The sequence below is a fragment of the Hypanus sabinus genome, chromosome 19 (assembly GCF_030144855.1).
Source record: "Hypanus sabinus isolate sHypSab1 chromosome 19, sHypSab1.hap1, whole genome shotgun sequence".
Taxonomy (NCBI): domain Eukaryota; kingdom Metazoa; phylum Chordata; class Chondrichthyes; order Myliobatiformes; family Dasyatidae; genus Hypanus; species Hypanus sabinus.
In genome coordinates, this window is record NC_082724.1 from 64615353 (window position 1) to 64626748 (window position 11396).

Genomic DNA, 11396 nt, shown 5'->3' on the forward strand with positions numbered 1-11396 from the left:
TATTCTGCTCCCCATTCTGTATATACAAGAATAGACTATTTCATTACATTTGGAAAAGACAAAGTCAAAATAAACACCTGTGGAATTGGGACAATAGATATAAGTGACCATGCACCTATATATTTATCTGTTGATTTTGACCTACAACCAAAGAATACTATTTGGAAACTAAATTCAAGTCTACTCAATGATCTGTACTTTAAGGAACAAATTAAAAAATAAATTGGTCTCTACTTAGAATTTAATAATAATGGAGAGGTTTCACCTCCCATTTTATGGGATACTCTGAAGGCGGTCTTAAGAGGGAAAATTATAGCGATATTTTCATGTAAGAAAAAAAATAAGGAATAAAACATGAGCGGAATTACAAAATAGGCTGAAGGAACTAGAGAAAAAACAAATTGAATTTGGCACAGGATACATTAGGGGAAATTAAAAGAATTAAGAATGAAATAAATAGTTTGGCTACACAAGAATTCAGGGAAAACTTAATGTTTCTGAAACGGACATTATGAAAGTGGATCGAAATCTATGAAAATACTGGTGTGGAAACTGAGGAAAAAAATAGCAGAAAATACAATTCCTAGAATTAGGGACCCAAGAACGAAAATGATTAAAAAAAATAAGCTAAGTGAAATTCAACAAGCTTTTGAAGTGTTTTACAAAACTCTATATTCCAAAGTTCCAGGGGGAAGTATAACCCAAATTGACACCTTCTTCAATTCTCTAGAGTTACCCACTTTAAGTGAAGAACAAAATAGAACAATGACTGCTGGCATAACTGAAGTTGAATTAAAAGCTGCAATTAGTTGGCTTAAATTAAGCAAGTCACCAGGATCAGATGGGTATACAGCAGAGTGGTACAAAGAATTTAAAAATGAGTTAATTCCTGTTTTACTCCCCACACTGAAATGGGCTCTAAAAAAGGCACAAATGCCACCCAGTTGGAATGAAGCGATAATCTCAGCTATATCGAAAGAAGGCAAGGATAAAATGAAATGCGGGTCATTTAGACCAATATCGGTTCTTAATGTAGATTGTAGATTATTTACCTCTATCATGGCCAAATGATTAGAGGAGTTTCTACCCATACTGATACGTAACGATCAGACAGGTTTTATACGACAATGCCAGACACAAGACAATATATGAAGGACACTTCACATTATGGTCATATACAAAAAAATAAAATTGAAGCAATAGTGATAAGCGTGGACGCTGAAAAAAACATTTGATTTGGTTAATTGGAATTTTCTGTACAGGGTTTTACATAAATTTGGTTTCCAAGACACAATTATTAAAACTATACAGACACTATATGACAATCCTACTGTTAGGATTAAAATCAATGGACATTTATCAAATAGTCTTACCCTAGAAAGGGGCACGAGACAGGGTTGTGCATGGTCACCGCTACTCTTCGCGTTATATCTGGAACCTTTAGCTCAATACATCAGACAAAATAAAGATATCAGGGGAATTACTATTAAAGGGACAGAGCATAAATTGGCTTGTTATGCAGATGACATTTTGATCTATCTAGGGCAACCAACATACTCTTTACCTAAATTGATGCAATCCTTTGAACAATATGGTCAATAATCAGGATACAAGATCAACATAGATAAAACCCAATTACTTTCATATTACTATAGCCCACCAAGAGAAATTGAAAGTCGATACCCCTGGGCATGGCACACAGAGTCTTTCAAATATTTGGGCATCATTATGGGCATCAAAGATTTGGCAAAATTATCAGAATGTAATTATCAGCCTTTATATAAAAAAATTAAGGAAGATGTGGCAAGATGGAACCTGATTCCTTTTCTCAGTCTCAGTTCAAGGATTGAGTCTATTAAAATGAATATACTGCCCAGACTGTTATATCTCTTTCAGGCCCTACCAATAGAGATTAATCAAAATCAATTCAATGAATGGAACAAGATGCTATCGAGGTATATTTGGCAGGGTAAAAGGCCTAGAGTTCATCTCAAAACTTTGCAATTAGCAAAGGAAAAAGGGGGGGGGGGCTGGGGCCTACCTTCTCCTAGAAATTATTATTTTGCAGCACAGTTGAGAGCTGTGATATGTTCAATGACACTCAATGGAAAAACATTGAGGAGCAGTTACTTCCCATCCCCATACAAGCAATTTTGGCTGATAACAACCTGCAAAGGTACGTAAATGCTATTGATAACCCATGGGTGAAATTGACTCTTAAAATATGGAAAACTACTATAAAAGAATATAATCTCGAGGGAGACATTGCAATTCTTAAATGGTATGCATATGACTCGGATTTTACACCAAATAAATTGGATGCTAGATTTAAGGACTGGACAGCTAAAGGAATAACAGTTCTTTGCAACATAATGGAAGAAGGAACACTGTTCAGTTTTGAAATGCTTAAAGAGAAACACTTATTAGAAGAACACGATTTTGATCGGTATTTATAGATGCGACAATATGTTAATAAGATGCTTAAAAATGTAACCAAGGCAAGTACATGCTTGATAGAGCTCTTTAGAAAAGCATTTAATTCAGATAATGGTAGTAGAATCATTTCAAGCATGTATAAGGGGTTGTCAAATCTTAAAACACATTCGACTTCATACATTAAAACAAAATGGGAGAAGGAAGGAGGGATAATTATATCTGAGGAAGAATGGACTACAATATGGAGGTATCAATAGAAGTGTACCAGTTCACAGAAATGGAGGGAGTCTGGATGGAAAAACTTGATAAGATATTTTATTACACCCTCTCAGAAATCCCATTATGATAGTAACCTCCCTGTTTGCTGGAGAAATTGTGAAAATCAAAATGCAAATCATTATCATATTTTTTGGGACTTCCCGGTTATCAAAAACTATTGGAGGGGAATACACAATGCCCTACAAGACATATTTAAATGTGGAATACCCTTAGAGAGTAAGACCATATATTTTGGATATATACCTCAAGAATGATTGAAAAGAGATAAATATTTAATGAATATACTGTTGGTGGCTGGTAAAAAGACTCTTAATAGGAAATGGTTATCACAGAAGAGCCCAACTTTAAATACATGGATGGAAATTACAATGGACATTTACAAAATGGAGAAGATAACAGCATCTGTTAACCATAAGCTGGAACAATTTGATTCATACTGGGAAAAATGGTTTAACGACATAATGCCTCATAGGCCTGATTTTATTCTCACAAATCAATGAATCTGTTGTAAAAAAGATCACTCCCTTTTGTTCTTTCCTTTTGTTTGTTTTGTCTTTCACCTCTTTTCTATAAGTGTATACCTCAGATAAATACCTTGTGGAGATTTGTGATATATATGATTATATGATATATATGTACAATGTCTTAAATATATCTTGTGGAAATGTTTGTTAGATGATGAACTTCAGTAAAAAAACAAATTACAAAAAGTCCGTCTGAAAATCTTAAGTAAGCAACATCTGCTGATTTTTCTGTGCCTATCCTGCCTGTTAATTTCCTTAAAGAATTCCAAGAGATTTGTCAGTGAAGATTCCGCTAAGGAAACCATCCTGACTTTGGCATATTTTACCATATGCTTCCAAGTACTCAGAAACTCCAGTGTTTTCCCAACCACTGAAGTCAGACAAACTGGCCTATAATTTCCTGTTTTTTTTGCCTCCCTCTGTTCTTTCTGGTTGAGACCCTTCATTTGAGCATGAAGAGTTGAGGGGAGATGGTGTAAAGGGTGAAGGGAAGGGGTGGTAAGTGAAAAGTTCCAACTACTGCACCCTCTTGTATCTCTTTCAGGTGTTCAGGGTGGCTCTCTTCATGGTCAACATCTGCTCTTCTCTACTTGGCTGATGCAGAACTCCCACTAGAGTTGGTCTCTCACTCACCACCCAACTTCCCGGAGCCCATTTTCACTGTATTCATGAGGCTCGACACTTGCCTCTGAATCAGCATCCATTGTAACCCTTTTGATTCCCCTCGAAGCCACTTACTAAAGGCTTACAGAGGACAGACTTTCATTATAAGTCCAGGACAACCCAGAACAAAACAAACTGTGATGGATTGCTGGTATATCCAACTGTTGATGTTGGGAATAACTCCACCGGTTCCCCATGGAAAGTTGGGGTGGGGGTAAGTACTGGATCCTCTCTGTTCTTTTTTGGAATTGACTCCCCCTCCCCCAACCCTGTGTTTGCTCCCAGTGGCGTCCAGCATTTTGATCATGGACTTGAGGACGAACACCTTCCTTCCTCCTTGTAAACAGAGAACAGCTTCACGGAGCAGCATGGTGGCAGGCTATCAGTTAGTGGTGACTGTCCGGTACATTGATCTACTATACCCCAACACACCATACCCACTGCATTGGTGATGCAGTTGTCTGCAGTTGTATGTCTTCTGAATATACCACACTCCCAACACCCACTCGCTTACAGTGCTCCTGGAAGAACTCAAAACCTGTGTGAATATTTGGTGAAAGGAGGGAATTAGGAGAGTTTGATTATCTCACAGAAATGATTAGACTCTTGACTCTCCACACAGTCCAAATCAAAATATACTTATTGTCAAATAACATGTATGTTACCAAATATGAGATGTATTTTCTTGCAGGCATTTACAGAAAAATAAAGAATTACAATAGAATTTATGAAAAACTATATGTAAAGACTGATAAACACCAATGTGCAAATAAATAATAAAAAGATACAGAGAATGTGGGTTGTTGAGTCCTTCACAGTGAAAGCTGTATGTTGGGGGCTCAGTTCAGAGTTGTGCTGAATGAAGTTCTCCACACCAGTTCAGGAGCTTGATGGTTGTAGGATAATAACTTCCTTAACCTGGTGGTGTTGTACCCAAGGCTCCTGCACATCCTGCCCAATGGTGGTAGCGAGCAGATAACATGGTCTGAATAGTAGGGCTCTTTGATAACGGATGCTGCTTTTTTGTGGCAATGCTCCATGTAAATGTGTTTGATGGTGAAGAGGTCTTTGCCTGTGGTGGACTGGGCTCTACCCACCACTTAGAAATTAGAACATAGAAATTTTCAGCATATTACAGGCCCTTCAGCCCACAATGTTGTGCCAACCATGTAGACTACTCTACAGACTAATTAGAATTTCCCTAGAGCATAGCCCTCTATATTTCTAAGCTCCATATACCTATCTAAAAAGCTCTGAAAAGACCGTATTTATCACTACCTCCGCCGTAGTCAGTGGCAGTGCATTCCACACACCCACCACTCTGTGTAAAAAAAACTTACTCCTGTCATCCCTTCGGTACCTTTTTCCAAGCACTTTAAAACTATGCTCCCTCGTGTTTAGGCATTTCAGCCCTGGGAAAAAGCCTCTGACTATCCACATAGTCAATGCCCCTCATCATCTTATACACCTCTATCAGGTCACCTCTCATACTCTGTCGTTCCAAGGAGAAAAAGCCAAGTTCACTCAACCTATTTTCATAAGACATGCACTTCAATCCAGGCAACATCCTTGTAGATCTCCTTTGCGCTCTCTCTATAGTATCCACATCCTTCCTGAGGTGAGGTGACCACAGTACTCCAAGTGGGGTCTAACCAAGGTCTTGTATAGCTGTAACATTACCTCACGGGTCTTGAACTCAATCCCATGGTCGATGAAGGCCAACACACCATACACCTTCTTAACAACACTGTCAACTTGTGCAGCAGCTTTGAGTGTCCTGTCAACACGGACCCCAAGATCTCTCAGATCTTCCACACTGCTAAGAGTCTTAACATTTATATTCTGTCTTCAAATTGGACCTACCAAAATGAACTGCTTCACAGTTATCTGGGTTGAAGTCCATCTGACAATTCTCAGCCCAGTTCTGCACGCTATCAATGTCCCACAGTTTCTGCAAACTTTCATTCCCGGCATTAGTGTTTCCATTCCAGGCTGAGATGCAATCATTAGGATACTTCCCACTATGCATAGATAGAAGTTCATCAAAGTCTGCTGAATACTCAAACTTCTAAGAAAGTAGAGGCGCTGAATTACCTTCTTTTTCATGGCACTTGCATTCTGGTCCCAGGGCAGATCCTCTGATATGATAAGTCAATGTTTCATATTTACCCCTGCACCACAAGCCAATTCTTTTCCAGTAAAAATAATGTGTTAATCAAAATAGGGTGGCTCTTGGGTCGACGTGGTTACTGCCTTGCTGGGAAGGAGTCCTTGGATTGTGCTCCGTTGTCTCTTCAAAGGCAGTCTTGATAGCTGAAACAGAACTTCCAAGAGGACAAGAAGCCTTGGAAGATCAGGTCTTAAATTCACAAAAAATCAGTGTAACCAAATGAAGGAATTATATCTGAGGTCCTAAAGGGGCTTGACTGGGTAGATGCTGGGATGTTTCCATCCCAGCTGGGAGAAACACAATCAAGAGGAACATGGGATGATGGGCTTCTCATTTAAAAGTAAGAGGTGTAGAAAGTTCTTCTCTTGAAGGTGGTAAATCTCTGGATTTCTGCCCTTGAGGGTGGAGGAGACTGGATCATTATATATATATATTTGAAATATTGGGGTTTCAGGGACACTGACACATGGCTACATGGACTGGATGGTGCCACCACGTAGAGGTGGATAGTGCATGAACGTGGAATTTCTGTCTCAGTCCTGCTCCCCCAACCTGAAACATCTGGTGGTCCCAGTGTCATCTTTTCTACTTTTCCTGCACCGTTATCTTGGTAGTGGTGTACATTCCTCCTCTGGCTAACGTCAAGCTGGCACTGGAGCAGCTTAGCACTTTGATCATCAGCCACGAATCAGCATCCTTAATGCCTTCCCAATCATTACAGGGCACTTCAACCTGGCTAGCTTGAGGACAGCTCTGACTAACTGCATCCAACATACCGGTAGAACCAGAGGATTTTAGTAAGGCGTCTCACAAAGTCCCTCATGAGAAGCTTATCCAGAAGATTAAGATGCATGGGATCAATGGTGAATTGGCTGTTTGGATTCAGAATTGGCTTGCCCGTAGAAGACAAGAGGGTAGTGGTCGAAGGGACTTCTAGCTGGATGTCTGTGATTGGTGGCGTTCCACAGGAATCTGTCTTGCAACCTCTGCTGTTTGTGATGTATATAAATAACTGGATGAAAATGTAGATGTTTGGATTAGTAATTTTGCAGATGATACAAAGTTAGGTGTTGTGGACAGCGTAGATGACTGGCAAAGAATACAGCAGGATATAGATCAGTTGCAGATATGGATGGAGAAATGACAGATGGAGATTAACATGGCCAAAGGTGAAGTGTTGCACCTTAATAAGTCAAATGTAAAGAGACGGTACAATGTTAAGGGCAAGACTATTAATGGTGTAGAGAAGCACAGGGATTTTGTGGTCCAAGTTCATAGCTCCCTAAAAGAGGCCTTTGATAGAGTGGTTAAGAAGTCGTATGTTATGTTTGCCTTTAGTAGTCATGGCACTGAATTTAAGAATCAGCAAATTATATTGCAGCTTCATAGAACTCTAGTTAGGCTGCACCTGGAGTATTGCATACAGTACTGGCCGCCCCATTATAGGGAGGATGTTAAGTCTTTGGAGAGAGTACAGAAGCGTTTTTTCAAGCTGCTGTCTGGATTAGAGGGCATGTGCTTTGTTGAACCTGCAGATGGCGATCTAACCCAGCAGTATGACATTCCAGAAGCAAGACCCTGTTTGGTCTTACAGCTTGGGCAGTGTGTAGATCTATTTACTTATTTAGAGATACAATGCAGAATAAGGCCTTTGAAGCCATGCCACCAGCAACTCCCTGAGTTACTCCCTTAAACCCAGCCTAATCACAGGACAATTTACAGTGACCAATTCACTAACTAAGCAGTACATCTTTGGGCTGTGGGAGGATACTGGAGCACCAAGAGGAAACCCATGCATTCCATGGGGAGGACATACAAACTCCTTTTAGCGGACACCAAGATTGAACTCAACTCTGACGCGCTGACCTGCAATAGGGTTGTGCTATCTGCTACGCCACCGTAGCACCAATGAAGAACTTGAGATGGGTAATAAAGGGATTTACTCGCTGCTTGGGTCTTAACGACAAAATATATGGTAACCAAATGAGAATATCTGAATAAGCAGATCAATGAAGTTATTTGATATGAAAAATGTGCACTCATGAAAGATATTAATACAAGGGATTGCAGATGTGAGAACTTGGATAACAAACTATCTGCTAGAGGAACTCAGCGTGTCGATCAATATCTGTGTGAGGAAAGAAATCTTTGCAGAGTTTCCATCTGCGATGTTGACTACTTTTCTCCCCTCAGAGATAATATTTGACTTGTTCAGTTCCTCCAGCGGATTATTGTTTGCTCAAAAATTGCTAATATTGTATAAATAAGGATAGGTTCAAAGTTCAAGGTAAATATATTTTTTAAGTATGTTTTTGTTTCAATGTACTACCTTGGAATTCATTTTCTTGCAGGTAATTACAGAAAAAATAGAAATACAATAGAATTTATGTAGAACTATACATAACTGCCAATGACTGCCAAAAAAGTAATGTGCAAAATAAGACAAAACTGCAAATAAAAAATTATACTGAGAACATGAGCTGTAACGGGTCCTTGAAAATGAGTCTGTAGGTTTTAGAATCAGTTCAGAGTTGTGGTGATTGCAGTTATTCACATTGGTTCAGGAGTCTGATGGTTGAATAGCTGTTCCTGAACCTGGTGTCTCCTGTACCTCCTTCCTGATGGTAGTTATATGAAGAGGGCATGGCCTGGATGGTAGGGGTCCTTGATGGTGGATGCTGCTTTCTTGTGACAGCGTTCCTAAACATGTTCAGTGGTGGGAGACCTTTGTCTGTGGTGCACTGGGCTGTATCCACCATTTTCTGTAGGCTTTTCCATCTTGGGCACAGGTGTTTCCTTATCAGACCATGATGCAACCAGTCAGAATACTCTCCACTGTGTGCCTATAGAAATTTATTAACATTTTTGTCAACATGCCCAATCTACGCAAGCTTCTAAGCAAGTAGAGACACTATCTTGCCTTATTTGTGATGACATTTAGTGCTGGTCCTGGGGCAGATCCTCTGATATGTTAATGCTGACATCTGTTCCCCTAATGAGGACTGGCTCACAGACCTCTGGCTCCTTTCTCCTATAGTTCTATTGGCTTTGTTGACGTTAAGTGAGAGGTGGTTGTTGTGATACCATTCAACCAGATTTTCAACCTACCTCCTATATACCAATTTCTCACCTTGTTTGATTTGGCCAACAACAGTGATATCATCAGCAAACAATTACAGTGTTGGAGTTGTACTTAGCCTTACAGTCATAGATATAAAGTGATTGAGCAGGGGGTTAAGCCCATACCCTTGTGCTGATGGTGATTGTGGGGGGAGATGTTATTGTTGATCCGTACTGACTGGGGTTAGCAAGTGAGGAAACTGAGGGAGGTATTGAGGCTCAGGTCCTGGAGCTTAGTGATGAATTTCATGGGGATGATCATGTTGAAAGCTGAGCTATAGTCAATGAAGAACATCCTAATGTATGAAGACATTGTCCAGCTGCTGCTGAGCTGAGAGAAGAGCCAATGAAAAGGCATCTCTGAGGACCTCTTGTGGCAGATGCAAACTGGAGCAGATCCATGTTGCTCCTCAAGCAGTTGTTGATATACTTCATAACCAACTTCTCAAAGCACTTCATCACAGTGGATGTAAGTGCTATGGACAATAGTCATTGAGACAGATTACCATGTTCTCCTTGAGAACCTGTAAAATTGATGCCTGCTTGAAGCAGGTGGACACCTCAGACTGCCGAAGCTAGATCTTCATTACTCGGCCAGGTACACTGCCTGGCCCAGATGGCTTTCATGGGTTCACCCTACTCACTCTTATATTGGCCGCAGATCACAGGGTTGTTGTGTGCTGTGGGGCTTTGTGACGGTGCCTCCATGTTCTGTCAGTCAAAGTGAGCATAAAGCATTCAGCTCATCTTGGAGCAAAACCTTGTTGTCATTTATGTTGTTTGGTTTTGATTTATCGAAGGTGATGGCATTCAAGCCCTGCCACGGCTGTCGAGCCTCCTTCTGTGGTTCTAGTTTAGTCTGAAGTTGCCTGTGAGATGGCGTTCTGGAGGTTATGCTTGGAGCTCTTGTGCTTTCCTGGGTTATCAGTCCTGAATGCCACCGATCTGACCAACAACAGGTTTAGGATCTCTTGGTTCATCCAGGGCGCCAGGTTAATTTCATGGGGACACACCCACATGTGGTGGACAATGAAATACACCTGGTGAACAAGCACAGGCACATTGTAACATGATGCAGACAGGCACACATAGGAAATGAAGCAGCAAGTACGAGCAGAGGCCGAACACCAGATGCACCATGTTAACAAAGTTCCGCAGAAAATCCAGCAACAGATGAAAGATTTTTAGCTTTATTTGTCACGTCTACATCAGCGAAATGTGTCATTTTGCATTAACGGCCAACACAGACTGAGTATTGTGCTGAGACAGCCCCCGAGAGTCACCTCGCTTCCAGAGGCAACATAGCATGCCTGCCACTCACTATCTCTCATTCCAACCTTAAGACTGTGGGAGGAAACTGAAGCACCCAGAGGAAAGACACACAGCCATGAGGAGAACATACCTTACAGACAGACAGCAGAGGGAATTGAATATGGATCGGTAAGTGTTGGTGCTATAAAATGATTGCCTTAACCACTTTGCTTCCATGCTACTCTGACAGCATGATGCAGGATGAAAAACAGCACCATACGAGAGGTGAACGCAAAGAAGAAATAGCAGGGTAACAAGTGTGAGCGGAGGATCATCAACACAATGTCAGCATACTGTCAGGGAGTAGCATAAACTGCTGCAGCAAATAATGAGACTGTATTAGCATTGTACAGACCACCAGAAATGGAGAATGAGCTGAAGCTATCTCAATAAGTAGGCAGCAAACTTGATTATTCAGAGAATGAGGCCATTTAATGTGCCCAGATCCAAGCAAAGAATGAAGTAAAGCCATGTGATTGTGTACAGTTAGAAAATAAAGTAACAGTGCATGAATAAATACAAGTTGGCAGCCCAGTGACTTCCCTGTAAATATCCTGAAGGGCCGAGCTTAGGATGATGGTGCCCTACAGCGACTCCTTTGCTTGCATCTTCAGAAACAGCTCTATTTTTGATATCTTTTTTTTCCCCTTTCAAAGTTCTTTTGAAGACCCTGACCTGGAGTTACATGCCGACTTTGTGGATATGGAGCCCACTCTGGGGGCCTCACGACCGGCCTGGAAGACTAGCCCGCTTTCATGGCTCTGGAGGTGGGGGGGTTCAAGGCTGGTGCCACTGCCTGATGTGTCATTGGAGATGGAAGATCAAAAGCAGCGAGCTGCCTGCTGGCTTTCTGCCCAGAGACCTGAGATCTTTGGGCACAGGACTTGGAAAAA